Genomic DNA, 20,466 nt, shown 5'->3' on the forward strand with positions numbered 1-20,466 from the left:
TCCCCCCGAGTACGACTGTACTCCCAGGCCCCTCCAGGAAGTCCTGGGCAGGACTTCAAGGGACAGCAAAACAAGTTCCTGTGGATGGCACTATTGCTCCACAAATGCCCACCTGCCCTTCTCCCAGGGCCATTCCCTCTGCCCTCTGCTGAGGAAAAAATGCCAGCCACTGTCCAACATGGTGGATCAGGCTCATGGCCACTTCTGGGGAGCCATATCCCTCTGGCAGTGCTCAAGTGGTATGGCTAGGAGCCTGGCTGCTGGAGGGTGCTCTTCACCTGCCCCAGGTCATACCACTCTCAGCACTAGGGGATGCTTGAGCCCCAGGGACAAGATGCAGCTTGCACACACGGTTGCATCCAAGCCTACCCCCTGCCTACCAAGAAACACTCTTGACCCGGCCACTGAAGGGCCAGCTGGATTGCTAGGTCCAGGGTGGGCAACATCCTCCAGGGGGCTGGAGGGGAGCCAAGGGTCACCAGAAACTGCAACCCGGGCTGGTGGACCTCAGCCTGACAGCCAGTGGGGCTGAAGGCATGGCTACGGCCGACGGAAGGGGGAGCAGGTGCCACCTGTACGACACCCCTTCCCTTCCCCTTGGTCCCTGGGCTACCTGGGGACAGCTCCCACCCAGAAGCTGGCTGGGTAACACACCCGTAGAAGTGTGTGTGCTTGTGCGCACTCAGTGTGCTATGCCGGATGAAGACAAGGACGAAGATATAGACGAGGACATGGACAAGGATAAGGCATCTCCCCCATGAAGAAGTAGACATATTCTCATCCACACATTACCATAACCGGGTAGTGGAAGATGAGCATGGGACTCCCTGCAGCACAGATGCCAATGACGCACAGCCCAGGAACAGTACTCTGTCGAGAAGGCACAGTAAACACAAGGACCACACTATACCACCATTCGGCCTCCTTGCCCTGCCTCCCAACTGTGACTCCCCCAAATCACCGTGCAAGGTGCCCCACAACAGTATGTTTGCTCTCGCTTGTGTTGCCCCTATGTCTCTGACTCTCACACCATCCTCCTCCTCCATCCTATCCCTTTCTCCCTCTCCCCTTATCGATTTTCACTCCTTCCCTCCGACAGGCGCTTGTCCCATTCTTAATCCTTCACTGGGTGTCTGTCCCTGCATGCATGGTGCATGTGTGTGCCCGGGCCCGTGTCCATACATGCACTCCTCCTCTTGTCTGTGGGACCTCACATCAAGGTATTTCCCCCAAACCATGTGAGGTGCATTTAAAGGTGGTAGTGATTATGCAGGGAGACTGACAAGCCTCAAAGGAAATGCAAAGGAGCCCAAGCACCATGCCACCAGTCCTGTGGACACTTGGAGCAGCGTCAGCCATGGCCTCTGTTGCCAAAACCATCAGCCACACCACCACCACCACCACCTGTACCACCGTCACCCTCTCGCCCCCACCACTGCCATCCTCTGACCCAAGAAGCCCTCACTGATCCCCAAACTCAAGGCTAGGCAGGTCACAGTCGGATTTTTCCCTCTCTGTCCCGGGCAACACAACCCACATACACCAGCCAAGCTGTCCTTACATAAAAGGGGAATGAATGTAATTCTGCACCGGGATCCCTGTCCTCATGGGCACAAAACAGTGCACATGTGCACTGCTCTCTCTTTCTGGATTCAGGTGGGTGGGAGGGCAGGCCTGTCCTCTCCTCTCTTCTCCAGGACCTTTCTTCCCAGAAGGACGCCCTGGGGCTAAGGAGATAGGCCTGCGAGGCCCACCACCTCACCCTGCCTACATTCTCTCCCACCCTCCCTGCAGAAATACCCCCTCCCACCTGGGACTCTCTAGAGCAGTGGGCCACATTTCCCCCAGCCCCCTAGAGAGCTCTGATCCGATAATGGCCCCATTCCCTGGTATCCCCTAACATGAGTGCATTCCTAGGCCACTCCTTCCCAGGCTGGGCTTTACAGGATGACCAAACAAGTTCCTCTGGATGGCAGTATTACTCTACAAATGCCCCCCTACACTTTCCCAAGTCCACTCCTTCCACCCTTTGCTGAGGAAAAAACGCCAGCCTCTGTCTGACATAGTGGATCAAAGTCTTGACCACTTTAGGGGAGCCAAATGCCACCTGTAGGGATCATGTTGTGGGCCAGGAGCCTGATCTCTGTAGGGTCCTCTTCACCTGCCTTTGTTTTTATTTATTTAGTTTTCCACACAGCCTCACCTTGTTGCCCTTGGTTGAGTGCCCTGGCTTCATAGCTCACAGCAACCTCAAACTCTTGGGTTTAAGTGATTCTTTTGTCACAGTCTCCCAGGTAGCTCAGACTAGAGGGGCCTGCCACAAAGGTTGGTTGTTTTTAGAGAGGGAGTCTCACTCTTGCACAGGTTGGTGTCCACCTGCTGAGCTCAAGCAATCTACCCACCTTGGCTTCCTAGAAGGCTAGAATTAGAGGCATAAGCCACCACACCCAGCCATCACCTGCCTTCTTGACAAAAAGGGAAGTGTTCCTCTGAAACCTCCCTAGTGTCCAGGGAGCCCTCACCAATGTCAACTACCTATGTGGGGCCACTGAGCCCTCCTACTCACCCTTGGAACTCTAACCTGAACTATTCAATGGGGGAGTGACTACCTGAGATCCTTTTAGGTGACCCAGAGTACTATCCTCCCATGTTTGTAAACTGACCATAGGAATTGAGTCTTCTTATCATACCCAAGTGAAAGACTCAGGATGCCAGGAGCAACAATCACTTGGGACGTATATCATTGTTCCAGCATCTAATTCTCTATAATCCTTCCTGCCGAAGCTGTTGCAATCCAAAAACAGTTTTATCTAACAACTACTGAAATAACTTGATGAGACTCTAACACTAGTTTTACCCAAAGACATTACTTACAATCATAGCTTGAAAGCATCATGAAACGTTTCTAGTGCCACAAAACTTTCGGGAAAATCAATATGTAACACTTCTCCTTTTTATAAAGCTTGCAACCTCTTATTTCCTCTTTGTATATACCAAAGACCACCATGTCTATATATACGCTCTATATTGTAATTCGTCCTTCCCAAATACAATGTTAAATCTAAATATTCACCTCTACATTAAGGTTAGATTTTGACACAGTTTTCTTGCCTGACAGGGCCCCTGTCAATTTCTGCTGCCACCACAATGGCCTACTATTCCCTCTAGGTCCTATTGCTGACACCTTAAGCTGAAGGAGGATGCTGGACTGGCTTGGGTGGGTTTGGCCTGTATCCATGAGGACAGAGGAGAGGCAGTGACTCTAGGATAAGGAGGGAAATACTGGTACTCAGCCCACTGCAAGATATGAGTCAATATGCTAATGAGTCACAATTCTACCCAAAATGACTCATATAGTACCTATAAGTACAGTCAGAAAATTCAGGACCTCAATACATATTTGGACTTTATTTATTTATTTTTTTTTTTTTTGAGACAGAGCCTCAAGCTGTCACCCTGAGTAGAGTGCCGTGGCATTATAGCTCACAGCAACCTCCAACTCCTGGGCTCAAGCGAGTCTCCTGCCTCCACCTCCCAAGTAGCTGGGACTACAGGCGCCCGCCACAACGCCTGGCTATTTTTTGGTTGCAGCCGTCATTGTTGTTTGGCAGGCCCGGGCTGGATTCGAACCCGCCAGCTCAGATGTATGTGGCTGGCACCTTAGCCGCTTGAGCCACAGGCGCCAAACCCATATTTAGACTTAATTCTCATAAGAGGATGAGGTAGCAACAGATACATCAATACATCAAAGCCTTTTGATGAACATTCTAATGCAAATATTTATATTTCCATTGAGACATTGGAGAAAGGGATACCCCATCACCTAGCACCCCAACAGAGTAAAACCCACTTTTAGAATTTATATGGCTTTTGGGCTTTCCTTGGAGTTTTGTTATTTGCAGAGGCAGAGAAAGAAGACCAAAAGGTCAATGGTCGGTTTTTCTGGACCAATAATACTACCAAGCTGAAGCTTCATGAATCCGGCTTCCAGGCCATCTCTGTGTAATTGGAGGGGAAGGCCTTTAAGCGAAGGAAGGCTGGATTTGGGGAAGTCAGGGAATTCTGGGGCTAGACTCAGCCACCCAACTGGGTAACTCCAGAGTCAGTGTGAAAGGGACTGAGCTGAGCCTCCTCACTAAGAAACCCTGGACTTCCAGGCCTGCTAGACGTGAAAGGCAGTAGAGGGCAGGCCTTGGTAGGGATGGCCCTTGCCATGGGTAGGGATCTGGAGCTGAAGCTACTGCAGGGCATCTGTTTCTGGATCTTCATTCTCAATGCAGAAGCAAGATCAGGGAAGGGGGGCACATTGCTCTAGAGGGTCTCAGAGGAACCCAAAACTCAAGACCCAATGTCTCATCTGGTGGACCTAAGGACACCCAAGGAAAGGGGAAGCAGCAATGGCCCCACTGTCAGAGGCAGCCTCTTATAGACAGGATAAAGAATTTCCTCATTATTAGGTACTAGAACAAGACAAGAAAGAATAGTGTAGGTGTGCTGCAGCTCAAATTTTCCTGGTTTGTACTTGCTCCCATCAAAGAAACTCTGGGTCACAGGCCCCAAAGGATGGCAGGTGATGCTTATTTTCCCATAGTATAGAAAGTGCCTACCCCACTGAGGAGTGATAACTGGAATAGGACATCAAGCTATGGAGTACAGGAGCTCAGGTCTGTACTGCATGTGTACTTTGGCTTGAGAAGAATCCAGATGCTCTGCTTCTTGGCCTCTGAAGTATGACATACTTCGTCTCCTTGTGGAAGACACCTGTATTCACATGTGTGGGTGTATGTTGTGTGGCTCTGGGTGTTCCACAAAGTTGGCCCAGGCTGAAGGAGCACACTGAGAGCAACATGCTCACTGCCTCACCCAAGAGACCAGTCAGACCCTGTAGATGCAGATCCTGCCCCAGGGCTTGGCAAAGAGGAAAGTCATCAGCCCAAAAGGCTTTACTCACTTAGGACAACTAGGCAACCCAGGCGTGTGAAATGGAGGGGGCGGGGAACAATTTTCAGCCTCCACATAGGAGGTGTGGAAAAAAAAAAAGTAGAGGGCTGGACTTTCAGTACAGTTCCCTGAGCAAATGTTAACCACTAACCAGGGAACACAGCTCCAGGCAGGTGGGAGCTGGCAAATGGTAGACCCACCACAGAAGTTCCCCAAAAGGGTGCTAATGGCACCATCAGGTTATATGAGTAACAGCTGTATGTCCAAGAGAGCACACCATGTCCTGGTCATGGCAGGCCTGTTCGATAAGGAGCGGATCAGATATAAAAAGCAAGAAAAGGCAAAAGCTGGGGTCGGAAAAGTTGGACTGGGTATGAACTGAAACCAATAGTACTGAGACTGAGATAGGGATTACTGAATGATCTCAATTCCCAGCTCCTAGGGTGACCATGAGTTAAGACCCAGAGAACTGAGGGTGAAAAGGAAACAAATGCCTATTCCGGATCATGGGACAAAGGCTCCCTTGAATTGCAGGGACAGTGGACAAGTAACAAGTAGTCCTCAAAGGCAGCAGCCTTAGTTCCCAGATCCCCTTGAAGAGTTAGAACCTGCAACACTGAGGAAAGGCCTCTGCCAGACAGAAGGCAACACAGAAAGTGAGCAGTGCAGCCTGCAGAGGGGCAGAAGAAACAATGTTCACAGCCCAGAGGTTCGAATTCAGGGGGAGGCATCCTCCTTCTTTCATAGGAAAGAGGGACATCTCAGCTATTACCCTAGAGCAGTGGTTCTCAACCTTCCTAATGCCGTGACCCTTCATCACGCCAGGTACTCCTATGTGGGCGTACCTGCATGTGGGTGGACCCGCCTGGAGATGGATAGAGGAACGGTGTTTCGGTTCCTAAGACCATTGGAAATATGTGTTTTCTGATAGTCTTAGGTGACCCATGTGAAAGGGTCGTTCAAGAGGTCACGACCCACAGGTTGAGAACCGCTGCCCTAGAGCCAGTTGTTACAGAGGCCCTGAGTCACCTGGGATGTCCTGTCCTTTACTCCTAAGGGAAAGGGCACCAGAAACTATATCCCACCTTCCCCTAGTCTTGCCCAGACATGGCCACCAGCTCTAATTTGTGGGCTTCCTGTACATGACCTGCTGTGTCTTCTGGCTGCTCTGGAACTTTTACGGCCTAGTCGGACACGGGCCATGATTCCACAAGGACTCCAAAGAGCTTTGACAATTCCGAGGCCTCGTCTCTTGTCTATGTCCCCGAGGGAACACAGCTACATTCCCAGGACACTCCTCCTCCAGGAAGTCCAAGGTAGGTCATTGCAGGATGGCCAAACTATTTCCTCTAGATGGCAGTATAGCTCCACAAATGCCCATCTGCCCATCCCTCAGGTCCGTTCCCTCAGCCCTTTGCTGAGGAAAAAATGTCAGCTGCTATCCCATGTAGCAAATCATGGTCTTGGACACTTTTGGGGAGTCCAAACCCACCTGCAGTGCTCCTGGCTGATGGGGGGTCCTCTTCACCTGGCTCCTTGACAAAGAGGGAATAGTTGCCCTGCAAGGTTGGGGCCACCAACCCGACTGGACCCAATCCAATCCCTAGGCTATACCATTGTCACCAGTGGGGGATGCTTAAGTCCCTGGGGACTAGATGTAGACTGTACAGAGGGTTGCATTCAACCCTGCTCTCTGCCCACCAGGAAACACTCTTGACTTGGCCACTCTCACAGGCCACTCAAAGGCCAGCTGGACAACCACGTGCAGGGCGACCAGCATCCCACAGGGCCCTGGCAAGGAGCCAAGGGTCACTAAAAACTGCAACCCTGACAGCAGGCCTGCTGTACATCCAGGCCCTTCTCACCCTGGCAGCCCCTGCGGCTGTAGGCATTGTAGGGCAGATGGGAGGGGAGCAGGTGCCACCTGTAGGACACCCTTCTCATTGCTCCAGGCCTAGGGCCACCTGGGGACAGCTCCCACCCAGAGTGTAACACACTTGTAGAAATGTGTGTGCTAGTGCAGATTTGTGTGAGTTATGCCGGACGAGGACATTGAAGAAGACAAGGCATCTCCCCCTTCGATAAGTACAAATTCTCATGGATACCTTACTGAAACCGGGCCTCTGATGATGAGAATTGGGAGTACCCCAGCATGGATGCAAATAACACACAGCCTGGAACACTGCTCTGTTGACAAGACACAGTGAACACAAGGAACAGAACAATAAATTTCAGCCTCCCTGCCTAACTCCCAAGTGTGACCCTCCAAAAGAGAACGTGCAAGGATCCCCATAACATTGTGTTTATTCCCTCTTGCACCTCTGGATTGTCTCTCTGCCCCTCCTTCCCCTTCACACTTTTCACTTTTCCCTCTCCCCTTGTGAATTAACCTTCCTCCCCCCACCTTGGCTATCACATCCTTGCCATCAAACCATGAGAGGTGTACTTGAAGGTAGTAGCAATTCTGCAAGGAGACTGTCAGGCCTGAAATATAACACAAAGAAGAAGTGCCATGACACCAGCTCCACAGACAGATGCTGCTGTCTCTGCCTCTGCCATAACTAAACCCCAAAACCCCTCCCAGATCCCCAACACCAAGGCTAGGCAGGTCACACTTGGATGTTTCCCTCTGGTCCTGGGCATGACAACCCATGTCCACCAGCTAAGCTGTCATTACATGAAAGTTGAATGTAAGTCTGCACGGGGGGGGGGGGCGTGTGCTCATGGGCATAGAGGGATACACATGTCCACCTTCCTGTCTCTCTAGATTGAGGTGGGTGGCCTTGTCCTCTCCTCTCCAGGATCTTTCCTTCCAGAAAGACATCATGTGCCTTAGGAGTCAGGCCTCACAAGCCCACCACCTCACTCTGCCAGCATTCTCTCCCTCTCTGCAGAAATGATACCTCCCACTTGGGACCCTCTAGAGCAGCAGTTCTCAACATGTGGGTCATGACCCCTTTTTTCCATTTGTAACAACGAGGCAATTAGGAAGGTTGAGAACCACTGCAGAGGGTCCCCTGGGTCCCTTCCCACTCTAAAATTCTACAGAACATGACTTAGTCAAACCTGCTTGGACAAGCACCTTTCTTTCCTTGGAACACCCCTGGTTTCTTAACGTTCTGGGATGTGTGAAAAAACACGTGGAACTGGCCCAGGCCTCTGCCTTTGTAGATGGGTTCCTGCAAAGGGACCTGTCCTCCAAGCTCCCACCAGGTCAAAAAGCCAAGCTGGCCCCAGCCAGATGCTTCCTGTGGTGTCCACTTGAGTACATGGAGAAGGATGCGAGGGCAAAGGTACCAGTGCACACGGCCATTTGTTATGTCTCCTGATCCTGCCAGAGCTCTTACTTCTGGCATGCAGGGGGCTCTACCTTCACCAAACCCTAGGGCTCTGTCCTTCTTGGTGATCTTGCCTTTATGTCCTTCACCAGGCCTAGAGAGCCACCCTCCTGCCCCTTGGAAACCCAGAGTCCCCAGTCATGATAATTGGCTAATAGGCTGCATACACAAGGGGGAGTACACGGGCAAGGCCCTGAGCCTCAAATGGGCACCAGGGACAGTAGACAGTCTCCAAGTCTATTGCCCCATTGCTTGGGACCTGGACACAACAAGGGAGGGGAGCAGGGCTATACCATAGATCAAGTTGTTGAGCCAGGGCTTGCACTGGTGGCCACATGGTCCAACTCCTGCACTAGAAAGACTGATAGTCTGCGCTGGTCTCCACAGCCACCAATGGCGAGAGTATGAACTGAGCGCGGGCCATCCTTCTCTTTGCTTTTACTTCTGTATCTACTGGTGGCTGCATCCTTCATCCTGCTTGGACCCCTACTTGACTCCAATCCCACTTTTCCACATAAAGGTTTAACAAAAACAGGGGTCATGGAATTGGCAAAGACAATCCTCTTGTGCCATATTGGACTCTGGAAAAATTATAGAGTGAAAATAAAATCAACTGTACTGACCTGTTGGAAATTGCATGAATTTCATTTGGTACTGCCATAAAGAGGCAACTCCCCTGGATTGATCTCCAGTATAAAAAAGAATTTCTTCTTCTTGGCTCTGTGATTGGTGAGAACCACCATCAGCACACCTTGGCTGTCTGCTGTCACATAACTTCCCTCCAGTTGTTTGTGCTGTGATATATATCAAAACATCTTCATGAGGTTGTTTTTTCTACTTTTCATAAATGGAGTAAGAAACCCTCAAGGGACCAACAGCTCATCTGCCTAGAGAAGAAAAGAACCTGGTAAGTTTACTTTGCTTGCAAACAGATCTACCACATTGACTTTCCCATGATAAGGGCAAATTGTATCCCAACTGGGCAAATTGATGGCATCTGGGTTGACATGGAAACTACACGATATACCTGCCACGAATACACGCTTACCATGCCAGAACTATAAGTTTATATGTAGCCTCAAGGCCTGGTCTGTTTCAAAGAAAATAAGAGGGGGAAAAAAACAAAACAGACACCAAATATCCAAAGAAAAGAGACATGATTAATGAACAGTGCTCCTTCTGCTCACAGAAAGACACATTCCACTCCAAGCAATTGCTACAAGAAACATGGAAAGGATTTGGTAGTTGACTGTACACATGTGCAAAGGGCAGGGGATGTGTCTTTTGTGAAAGCAGTAAGTGCCAGAGTGTAGCATGTGTGAGCCTGGGGGAGTCAGAGAGTATGCCTTGAGTGAACATACTTCTGCATTACCATTCATTTGCATAAGATACTGGCAATGAACACACAAGAGAAAAACACAATACCTTCTCACTTTAGGGAGGATTGATTCAGAGGGAGAAAGGCAGAGGAGACAACTTGGGACGTTAATAGTTATGATATTAATTGGGAGAAATTTCTCTATATAGTGGCATCTCCAAGGCACTTACAAAAGAAAGAAAATCAAACATTAAAAGGGGGTGGCTTGGCGCCTGTAACTTAGTAGTTAGGGTGTCGGCCACATGCACCGGGCCTGGTAGGTTCCAACCCAGCCTGGGCCTGCTAAACAAACAAACATCAACAACAACAAAAATAGCCAGGTGTTGTGGTGGGCACCTGTAGTCCCAGCTATTCAAGAGGCTGAGACAATAGAATTTCTTGAGCCCAAGAGTTTGAGCTTACTGTGAGCTATGATGTTACAGTACTCTACAGAGGGTGACAAAGTGAGATTCTGTCTCAATTAAAAAAAACTCAAAAGGGAAAACACACATACCTGCACATAAAAATTTAAGGATGAAAGGGTGTTGGTATATATGCATGAATGAATGCATGAATAAATGCATGAGTGAACTTGTAGACACTGAGTGGAAAGCACAGCCACACACCAGTATAGAGCTGCCCACAAGGGGCTACAGAACCAAAGTCCCTCACCAAGGTCCCATACCTGTGGAGAGCCACTGGGCTCTCCTACTGACCCTGGGAACCTCAATCTGGGCTACACAATGGGGAGTAACTACCTTAGACCCTAGCAGGTGACCAAGGGCTACATCCTCCCAGTCTTCTCACGGCAGGCACAGGTCCCTAGATCTATTCCTGCTGTTCCCACAATAGCTTACTATTGTCTCTCAGGATTGGTCCTAGGTCTTTATTTTGTTGCTTGAATGTGTCTGCCTTGATTTCTTGGGGCAGTCTTGGGTCCTTGAGGGAGGAAATAGATGTAATGACTGTAGGATCAGAGGGGAAATCCAGATACTCATCAAATTTGAGGCTATGACTCAATATCCCTTTAAGACCAACAATTTTACCCAAGAGGACCCATGTGATACCCACAAGGTATACTCAGAAAACTGGAGACTAAGCCGGGTGCCTGTAGCTCAGTGGCTAGGGCGCTAGCCAGGTACACTGGAGCTGGGGGGTTTGAATCTAGCCTGGGCCTGCCAAACAATAATGACAACTACAACCAAAAAATAGCAGGGCATTGTGGCGGTGAAAGGATCAAACTAACTCCATTTTGTTAAAACTAACTCCATTTTGTCTCACAGCCTTCACTGACTCCACTTTGCCCCACAGCCTTCAATTTGCAGCTACATACCAAAGGTGATAGGCAACCTGTTTGCATACCAAAGGTGATAAGCAACCTGCTTCTTCCCCCACCCCCAGCTCCAGTATGTCTGCCCCCAGCAATAAGGGCACCCACCCTGGGCCCCAGTAGTAGTAAATCCTTCCCCTAGGCTAATCAGCCCACATCAAACATTGTCCAGTTCCCTAAGCCCCTATCCCAGCTCCCTTTTTCCTTTCTGTATCCTTAAGACTGCTCTTCCCCCTGCGGTTGGGGCTTCTCTGCTCTCCTACTGTGTCAGGAACGGAGAAGCCCAAGCCCGAGCTTGTGAATAAACTACCTCTTGCTTTTGCATCGGACTTCGTCTTTGGGTGATTCATGAGGGGTACCCCGCGACCTGGGCACAACATTGGGTGCCTAGAGTCCCAACTACTGGGGGGGCTGAGGCAAGAGAATTGCTTAAGCCCAAGTGTTTGAGGTTGCTGTGAGCTGTGATGTCATGACAGCTTGAGACTGTCTCAAAAAAAAAAAAAAAGGATGGGGGTGGCGCCTGTGGCTCAGTGGGTAGGGCACCGGCCCCATATACTGAGGTGGTGGGTTCAAACCTGGCCACAGCCAAACTGCAACAAAAAAATAACCGGGCATTGTGGCCGGTGCCTGTAGTCCCAGTTACTTGGAAGGCTGAGGCAAAAAAATCGCCTAAGCCCAAGAGCTGGAGGTTGCTGTGAGCTGTGATTCTGCAGCACTCTACAGACAGCAACAAAGTGAGACTGTCTATAAAAAAAAAAAAGGAAAGAAAACTGGAGACTCCATTATTTGATATTCAGACTTAAAAGTCATAAGGAAATGATTTAGCCCTTTAGCCCTAAAGCCCTTGCTAAAGCCCTTGCTAAAGCCCTTGCTAAATTCATTGATATATCTTTTTTTTTTTTTTTTTATTGAGACAGTCTCATTTTGTCACCCTTAATAGAGTGCTGTGGAGGCATAGCTCACAGCAACCTCAAACTCTTGGGTTTAAGCGATTCTCTTGCCTCAGCCTCCTGAGTAGCTGGGACTACAGGAGCCCACCACAACACCCAGCTATTTTTAGAGATGAAATCTTGCTGTAGCGCAGGGTGGGCTTGAACTCCTGAACTTAGGCAATCCACCAGCCTCAGCTTCCTAGAGTGCTAGGATTACATGCGTGAGCCAGCATACCTGGCCTATATCTATTCCTTTGATGAACATATTCCCACATGTACATTTCCCACCAAGAGTGTGATAAGAGTGAACATCATTTCCTTTACCACCCCAATAGAATAAACTCCACTCATAGCCCTTAATTTACATTTTGCCTTGGTGCTTTTTCATCTCCAAATGGTAGAAGAGGTCTTAATGGCAAATTGGTTGGTATTTCTGGAGCAACAGTGCCATCAAGTGGAAGATTTTGAATGTGGTTTCCAGCCTCTGTGTATTTGGACAGTGGTTATTTCCAGGCATTCAGGGAATGGTGAGGCTGTACCTGATGACCTCATTGAGAGACTCTAAGCTCAGGAAGAAAGGGAAAAAGACAGGCTCTACCAACAAGAAGCCCCAGAGCGCCAGGCCTGCAAAGCTCAGGACTCCATGTCCTGGTGTCCGCCATGTTTGGGAACCCCCAGGCAAGCTACGGCAGGGAATCTGCCTCTGGACATTTGTTCTTGTTGCAGGGGACAAGTTAGGGTATTAGCACCAAATTACTGTCTGGCTCCTGGAAAGCAGCCCACACTTCTAGGAAGGAGGCAGTCTATAAGAGTGCCTGCCTTGCAACCTTGGCTTTTGCTGGAACCCTAGATGCAGGAGCCCCAGCAGGCAAATGAAGGAGCTCCTGCAGCTGCAGTGGCAGCAGGCAACAGCTCCAGCAGGGCTGCTGCCCCAGGACACAGCCTGTCCCACCCTCCAGGGAGTCTGTGTGTAATGCGGTAACATGCCATCTCAGCCCCCAGCTTCTATCTTTCACTTTAGGGGGAGACGTGACACCTCAGCCCACAGCTTCTCTCTGTGACAGGTAGGGTGTGAGCCGCTGAGATTAGGAGGTGATGGACCACCCCAACTAAGGCTTCTCTCTTTGATAGAACAGGAGACCAAGAGGTGTGGCTAGGGGGCGGGGAGTAGGAACCAAGTTACTGGCTAGGGACTGTTTTCCAGTCGGAACAAATAGCGAGGAGCCGCTAGTGAACTTACACTCACCCAGGATCAATATCATATAATTAAACTTGCATGTTTTGACCCCCAAGTGTTGTTTGCTAAGGTTCAAGGGAAAACACATGCCTATTAAGTAGTTTTTTTGTATAACCCCAAACTGTCAGTTACCCCAAAAGTGGGAGGCAATAGCCAATTCTGCTGGGGGAGGGGGGAGAGGGCACAACTAGGAAGTTTAGTTAGCTTATGAAAGACAATGTGTCTTAAGACTCTGGGGTTTCTTTTCCACTTGTGGGAGGGAACTATCTCATTCTTGAGATGTATTTTACCTGTGGTTTGTGTACTTTTGTTCTGTAATAAATGTATGCTACTGGTGATCACTTTGTGTTTGTGATCGTTCCGTCATCTGCTAGGCACCAGTGCTCATTCTTGACACTGGGAGCCAAGAACCAGGGCACATCCTCTCTCCAGAGAGCCCTAACAGGGGGAAAGAAGAGTATCACTGTCCTGGTGGTCAGGACCAAGGGGAAATTGGGACCTGATGGACCATCTGGAAAACCTAGAACTAGACAAGTCAAGAGGAGGAGTCAGCAGTTTATAATGTCAGGAGATATCTCTTGCAGAGATGATGAATTCTCTGATTAGTGGATACTAGAACAAGACATGAAACAAGGTAGGTGCACTGCAATTCAAATTTTATGTGATTTCCTCTCCTGTCAAAAAGCCTTTGTGTCAAAGGCCTCACAGGATGCCATTCTAGGCATCTTTTCCTATGGTGCACAAGGCTGGAACCAACTAGGAATCTGTAAGTCAATCAGTCCTCCTCCTCCTCTGGAGTTGGAAGACTTGGGTCCATATTGCTCACGCACTATAGTTAGGGAAAATTCCAGAAATGCCCTATTCCATGGCTTCCAGTGGTATGTCCCAATTTCTCTCCTTGTGGAGGACATCTAGGTTCACAGGAGTGGGGATGTATGTTCTGGGAGTCCAGCTGACCCAGAACACTGGAGAGTCCTAAGGAACACACTGAGACCATCACAGTAACAGCCTTCAGCTTGGAAGACATCAAATTTTGCGGGTCTACACCGTGGGCCAAGGAATGGGGGGGAAAAAAGTTAGAGGAACTGAAGATTCTACCCACATGAAACCAGTAATCAACAGTTTGGGAAACTCATGAGGATAAAGAGATGCAGAGAGCCCTTTTCAGAAACTATCCAGTAGCTATGAGACAAAAGGATTGTAGTCCTAGGCCTTGAGATGTACTCTCACATCCTTGGCCTGGCACTGACTAGGTAGCTAGTGTTGAGGCAGATGAGAACTGGCAAATAGCATGACCCACACCAATGGTTCTCCAGTAGCAGGCAATTGTGTGGTTGAGGTGAAGGAGAAAGGCCTGTGTGCTCACCTCTGTTCACTTCATTTGTGGCCTTGGCATGTCTGATTCATGAGGGTGGATCTGAGAGCTATTGAGAGAAAGGGGCTGGGTCCAGAGCAGAGAAGGAAAAAATGGGTAAAGAACAAAACTGGCAATTGAACTCTAAGGTGGTGCAATATAGGTAACGTCACCTGACCTTCCTGACTGCAAGCTTCCTGAGCACAGGGTTGAGACATGCAGACCTATAGGTAAACAGAAAACAAGGGTCATTCTCAGTGATTTCTCTAAGACTCTCGAGAATTTTAGCAAGGTGGCAAAGACACCAGAAATCTGCAAAGGAATTGGCACAGGTGATTCCGTCCTACACCATGAGACATGCTAACTACAAATAAGCCTCTGAAATAGAGCACAGAAATGTGCGAGTAAGAACTACAGACACCAAATAGCAAATGAGAATGGCCACAGGCACCACGATGGCTCCCTACCCCAGGCTTCCATTATTTCCAACCAAAGATGGCCACCATTAGGCTGCAAAGCCTCGTGCCAGATACGCACAGCTAGATCGGCCATGGGCTACACTATCCCCATTCCTCCAGAGACTTCTCCCAATCAATTGTCACCCCCTGATCACCACTCCCCAGGAAGACTGAGGCAGGGATGGTGAGATGGCCAAATGTGTTCCTCTGGATGGAAGTATTTCTCTAAAAATGCTCACCTGCCCTTCCCCCAAGTCTACTCCCAATGCCCCTTGCTGAGGAAAAAATGCCAGATGCTGTCCAACATTGTTGATCAGAGACTGTGCCACTTTTGGGGAGCTGAATCTCAACTCACAACTCAAGTGGTGAGGTGAATTGAGCAGCCTAGCCATTGCAGGGTCTTCTTAACCTGCTTCCAACCTAAAAGAACCCAAAACAATGTCTCAGGTATACCACCTTCAGCAAAAGGGGAAGCTTAAGCTCCCAGGGATAAGATGGAGACTAGACACAGGTTGCATCCAAATCCAACCCCTGCTGACCAGGAAAAAAAACTTGACTTGGACACTTTCAGAGGTCGCTGAAATGCCAGCTGAACCTCTAGGTCCAAAGTAACCAGGATACCATAGGCTCAGAAGAAAGCCAAGAATTGCTAGAAACTATAACCCAAAACAGCAAAAGGAGCACTGGGGACCTTATCAAGTGGCAGCGATTGAGGCTTAAGACATGGCTATGGCCAATGGAAGGGGAGCAGGTGCCACTGGTACGACAACACTTCCCCTTGCATTGGGCCTGGGGTGGCCTGGGGATGGCTCCCACCTGGAAGCTGGCTCTGTAACCCACCTACAGAAGCGAGTGTACTTGTGAGGACACGACTCTGCTATGCTGGAAGAAGACATGGATGAGGATATGGACTATGGATGAGGACAAGGCATCGTACCAATGGATAAGTACACATATTCTCTCTTTTTTTTTTTTTTTGTAGAGACAGAGTCTCACTGTACCGCCCTCGGGTAGAGTGCCGTGGTGTCACATGGCTCACAGCAACCTCTAACTCTTGGGCTTAAGCGATTCTCTTGCCTCAGCCTCCCAAGCAGCTGGGACTACAGGCGCCCGCCACAACGCTCGGCTATTTTTTGTTGCAGTTTGGCCGGGGCTGGGTTTGAACCCGCCACCCTCGGCATATGGGGCTGGCGCCCTACTCACTGAGCCACAGGCGCTGCCCAAGTACACATATTCTCATCCACACCGTACTACAACCAGATACCAGATGATGAGAAAGGGGAGTACCCCCAGCAAGGATAAAAAAGACACAGGGCCCAGGATAGTACTCTATCAATAAGGCACAGTAAACACAAGGACGACACTACACCACCATTCGGCCTCCTTGTTTGCCTCCCAACTGTGAGTCCACCCATGCACCCTACAAGATTCCCCACAAAAATATGTTTGCTCTTGCTATACTTGCCCCTGTGTCTCTCTGACTCTCACACCACCCTCCTCCTCCAATCCCATCCACTTCTCCCTCTGCCTTTATCAATTTTCACTCCTTCCCTCCAACACAAGCCTGTGCCATTCCCGACCATCACTGCCTGCCTGTCCCTGCAAACAAGGTGCCTGTGTGTGCCTCGGCCTGCATCCTTACGTGCGCTCCTCCTCTTGACTATCGAACCTCACATCAAGGTATTGCCCCCAAACCATGCCAGGTGCATTTAAAGGTGGTAGTGATTATGCAGGGAGACTGACAGGCCTCAAAGGAAATGTGATGGAGCCCAAGTGCCAAGCCACCAGTGCCGTGGACTCTAGGAGCCGACTCAGCCATGGCCTCTGCCGCCAAAACGATCAGCAGCACCACCATCGCCACCCACACTGCCACCACCACCTTCACCCCCCTCCCCCAGGCCCCACCAACACTAGCCTCTGACCCAAGAAGCCCTGGCTGATCCCCACAGCCAAGGCTAGGAAGGTCACTGTCCGACTTCTCCCTCTCTGTCCCGGGCAACACAAGCCATGTACACTAGCCAAACTGTCCTTGGGAGAAAGGGGAATGAATGTAAATCTGCACAGGGATCCCTGTCCTCATGGGCACAGAATGGTGCACATGTGGACCATCCTGTCTCTCTGGATTCAGGTGGGTGAGAGGGTAGGCCTGTCCTCTCCTGTCCTCTCCTCTCCAGGACCTTTCCTTTCACAAGGACACCTTGGGCAGAAGGGCTCAGACCTCTCACACCGACCACCTCACCCTGCCTGTATTCCCTCCTCCCCTCCCTGCAGAAATAATCTCTCACCTGGGACCCTCTAGAGCAGCAGTTCTCAACCTAGGTCCCAGTGGCAACCCCAGGAACTGTATTAAAGGGTTGCAGCATTAGGAAGGTTGAGAACAACAGTCGGGTCCCCTGGGTCCCATCCCACTGTAACATTCTACAGAATGTCACTTTGACACACCTGCCTGGACAGGCACCTCCCTCGCCTTGGAAGGGTGCTTGTTTGTCACTGTTATGGGATGAGTGAGATTACATGGGGAACGGGCCCAGGCCTCTAACTTTCTAGATGGATTCATGCAATGGGTCCTGTCCTCCAAGCTCCCACTAGACACATAAGCCAAGCTAACCATGGCCCGATGCCACCTGTGGGGCCACGTAAGGACATGGAGAGAGACACGGGAGCGAAGGAGCCAGTGCACAAGGCCATTGGCTATGTGGCCTGAGCCCACCCAAGCACCGCCTGGGCCAAATCCAAGGACTCCATCCTTGTGGGTGATCTTGGCTTCATGCCCCTCATAAGGCCCAAAAAGTCACACACCTGCTCCATGGAAACCCAGAAGGCCCACTCCTGATAAATGGCCAGAGGCCTCTGTACCCAAGGAGGAGCACACAGGCCAGGCCCCAAGTCAATGGACATAGTGGACAGTGCGCACAATGGACAGTGACCCACCTCTCAGCCTCCCATCTGATCGCCTGGGACAGACAGCAAAGGAAGGGGAGCAGGGCTGCACTGTATGTCATGTTGGTTGGGCCAGGCTTGGCTTCCATGGGCTCAAGGGAAAGTTTGGCTGTGGGCCCTGCACAGTGCCACATGATCCTACTCCTGCATGGGGAAGAAAGATAATGTCCGCACTGGTCACCACAGCCACCAATGGCTACCAATGGCTATAGACACCCAGGGTGAAGTGTGGACCTTTACTGGAGTACATTGTATGTTACCTTGGTTGAGCCAGGCTTGGCACTGGTGGGCTCAAGGGATGTTCGGCTGTGGGCCCTGCACGGTGCCACATGATCCTACTGCTGCCCGGGGAAGAAGGATCATGTCTGTACTGGCCACCACAACCACCAATGGCCACAGACACCTGGGGTGAAGGGTGGACGTTTACTGGAGTGCCCTGTGGACAAAGAGACATACTAGCTGGCCTGACTATTAATCATAAAAGAGCGGACGCCAAACAAACTGCCCAGAGCCCCAACCCAGGACTCCCTGCGCCCAAGTTCCTCTACTTCCGCCCAGACATGGCCGCCACCAGGCTTTACAGCCTGGACTTCCCCACAGGACTTGCCAGTCGTACTGGGTGTCCGCCTTGGCCTGCCGCCTGACTGTGGAGACTCCGTGGCCTGATCTATAGCAGGTCACCCTTCCCCCAGCCGCCCAGAGAGCACCAATCGGTCCCCAGTGACATTCCCTTCTTCCTGGGGGCATGACTGTACTCTCAAGCTCCTCCAGAAGTCCCAGGCAAGGACTTCACAGGATAGCGAAACAAGTTCCTGTGGATGGCAGTATTGCTCCACAAATGCCTACCTGCCTTTCCCTCAGGGCTACTCCCTCCGTCCTCTGTTGAGGAAAAAATGGCATGGCTGATCAGGCTCATGGCCACTTCTGGGGAGCCAGATCCTTCTGGCAGTGCTCAAGTGGTATGGCCAGGAACCTGGCTGCTGGAGGGTGCTCTTCCCCTGCCCCAGATGACACCACTCTCAGCATTAGGGGATGCTTAAGCCCTAGGGACAAGATGCAGACTGAACACATGGGTGCATCCAAGTCTTCCCCTTGCCCACCAGGAATCACTCTTGACACGGTCACTGTCAGAGGCCACTCAAATGTCAGATGGATGGCCAAGTCCAGGGTGGGTGGCATCCCCTATGGCCCTGGAGGGGAGACTAGGGTCTCTAGAAACTGCAACCCAGGACTGTGGGCCTCAGCCTGACAGCCCGTGGGGCTGAAGGCATGGCTATGGCTGAAGGGAGGGGGAGCAGGTGACACCTGTACGACACCTCTTCCCTTCCCCTTGGGCCCTGGGCTGCCTGGGGACAGCTCCCACCCAGAGGCTGGCTGAGTAACAGACTTGTAGAAGCATGTGTACTTGTGCAGACGTGGGTGTGCTATGCCGGCCGGGGACATGGTCAGGGACATGGACAAACACAAGGCATCTCCCCCAAAGAGAAGTACACATATTCTCATCCACATCTTACCACAACCGGGTAGCAGAAGATGAGAATGGGACTCCCTGCAGCATGGTTGCCAATGATGCAAGGCCCAGGAACAGTATTCTGTCGAGAAGGCACAGTAAACACAAGAACCACACTATACCACCATTCGGCCTCCTTGCTACACCTCCCACCAATGACTCCCCAAATCACCCTTCAAGGTGCCCCACAACAATATGTTTGCTCTCGCTTGCATTGCCTCTATGTCTCTCTGACTCTTACACCATCCTCCTCCTCCATCCTATCCCTTCATCCCTCTCTCCTTATCGATTTTTACTCCTTCCCTCTGACACACGCCTGTCCCATTCCTGACCCTCACTGGGTGCCTGTCCATTCCTGCATGCAGGATGCCGTGTGTGTGCCTGGGCCTGTGTCCATATGTGCGCTCTTCCTCTTGTCTGCCGAACCTCATATCAAGTTATTGCCCCCAAACCATGCCAGGTGCATTTAAAGGTGGTAGTGATTACGCGGGGTGACTGACAGGCCTCAAGGGAAATGCTATGGAGCCCAGACACCAAGCCAATAGTGCCGTGGACACTCGGAGCCGCCTCAGCCATGGCCTCTGCCGCCAAAACGATCAGCCGCACCACCTTCACCACCCCCACCACCTTCACCCCACTCCCCCAGCCCCTACCAACACCAACCTCTGACCCAAGAAGCCCTGGCTTAGCCCCACAGCCAAGACTAGGCTCTCCCTCTTCATCCCGGGCAACACAAGCCAGGTACACCAGCCAAGCTGTCCTTAGGAGAAAGGGCAATGAATGTAAGTCTGCACTGGGATGGGATCCCTGTCCTCATGGGCACAGAGCGGTGCACATGTGGACCGCCCTGTCTCTCTGGATTCAGGTGGGTGGGAGGGCAGGCCTGTCCTCTCCTCTCCTCTCCAGGACCTTTCCTGCCGGATGGATGCCCCGGGCCTAAGGGGTCAGGCCTCCCAGACCCACCACCTCACCCTGCCTGCATCCCCTCCCACCCTCCCCTCCCACCTGGAACTCTTTAGAGCAGGGGTTCTCAACCTGGGACCCTGTCGCGACCCACAGGAACTGAATT

The 20,466-nt window shown here is 50.9% G+C and overlaps 1 long non-coding RNA gene across 6 annotated transcripts in view; it reads right to left on the reverse strand.

Annotated features, from left to right (window-relative positions):
- LOC128578326 (uncharacterized) overlaps positions 1–20,466 on the reverse strand; it is a 106,644-nt gene that overhangs the window by 20,180 nt on the left and 65,998 nt on the right. For all 6 annotated transcript variants that reach the window (XR_008377698.1, XR_008377701.1, XR_008377699.1 and 3 more), the window contains one exon: positions 8,903–9,166. This is a non-coding gene — a long non-coding RNA (uncharacterized LOC128578326). The remainder of the gene's footprint in view (positions 1–8,902; positions 9,167–20,466) is intronic.

Source organism: Nycticebus coucang, chromosome X (genome assembly GCF_027406575.1).
Source record: "Nycticebus coucang isolate mNycCou1 chromosome X, mNycCou1.pri, whole genome shotgun sequence".
NCBI classification, from domain to species: Eukaryota; Metazoa; Chordata; class Mammalia; order Primates; family Lorisidae; genus Nycticebus; species Nycticebus coucang.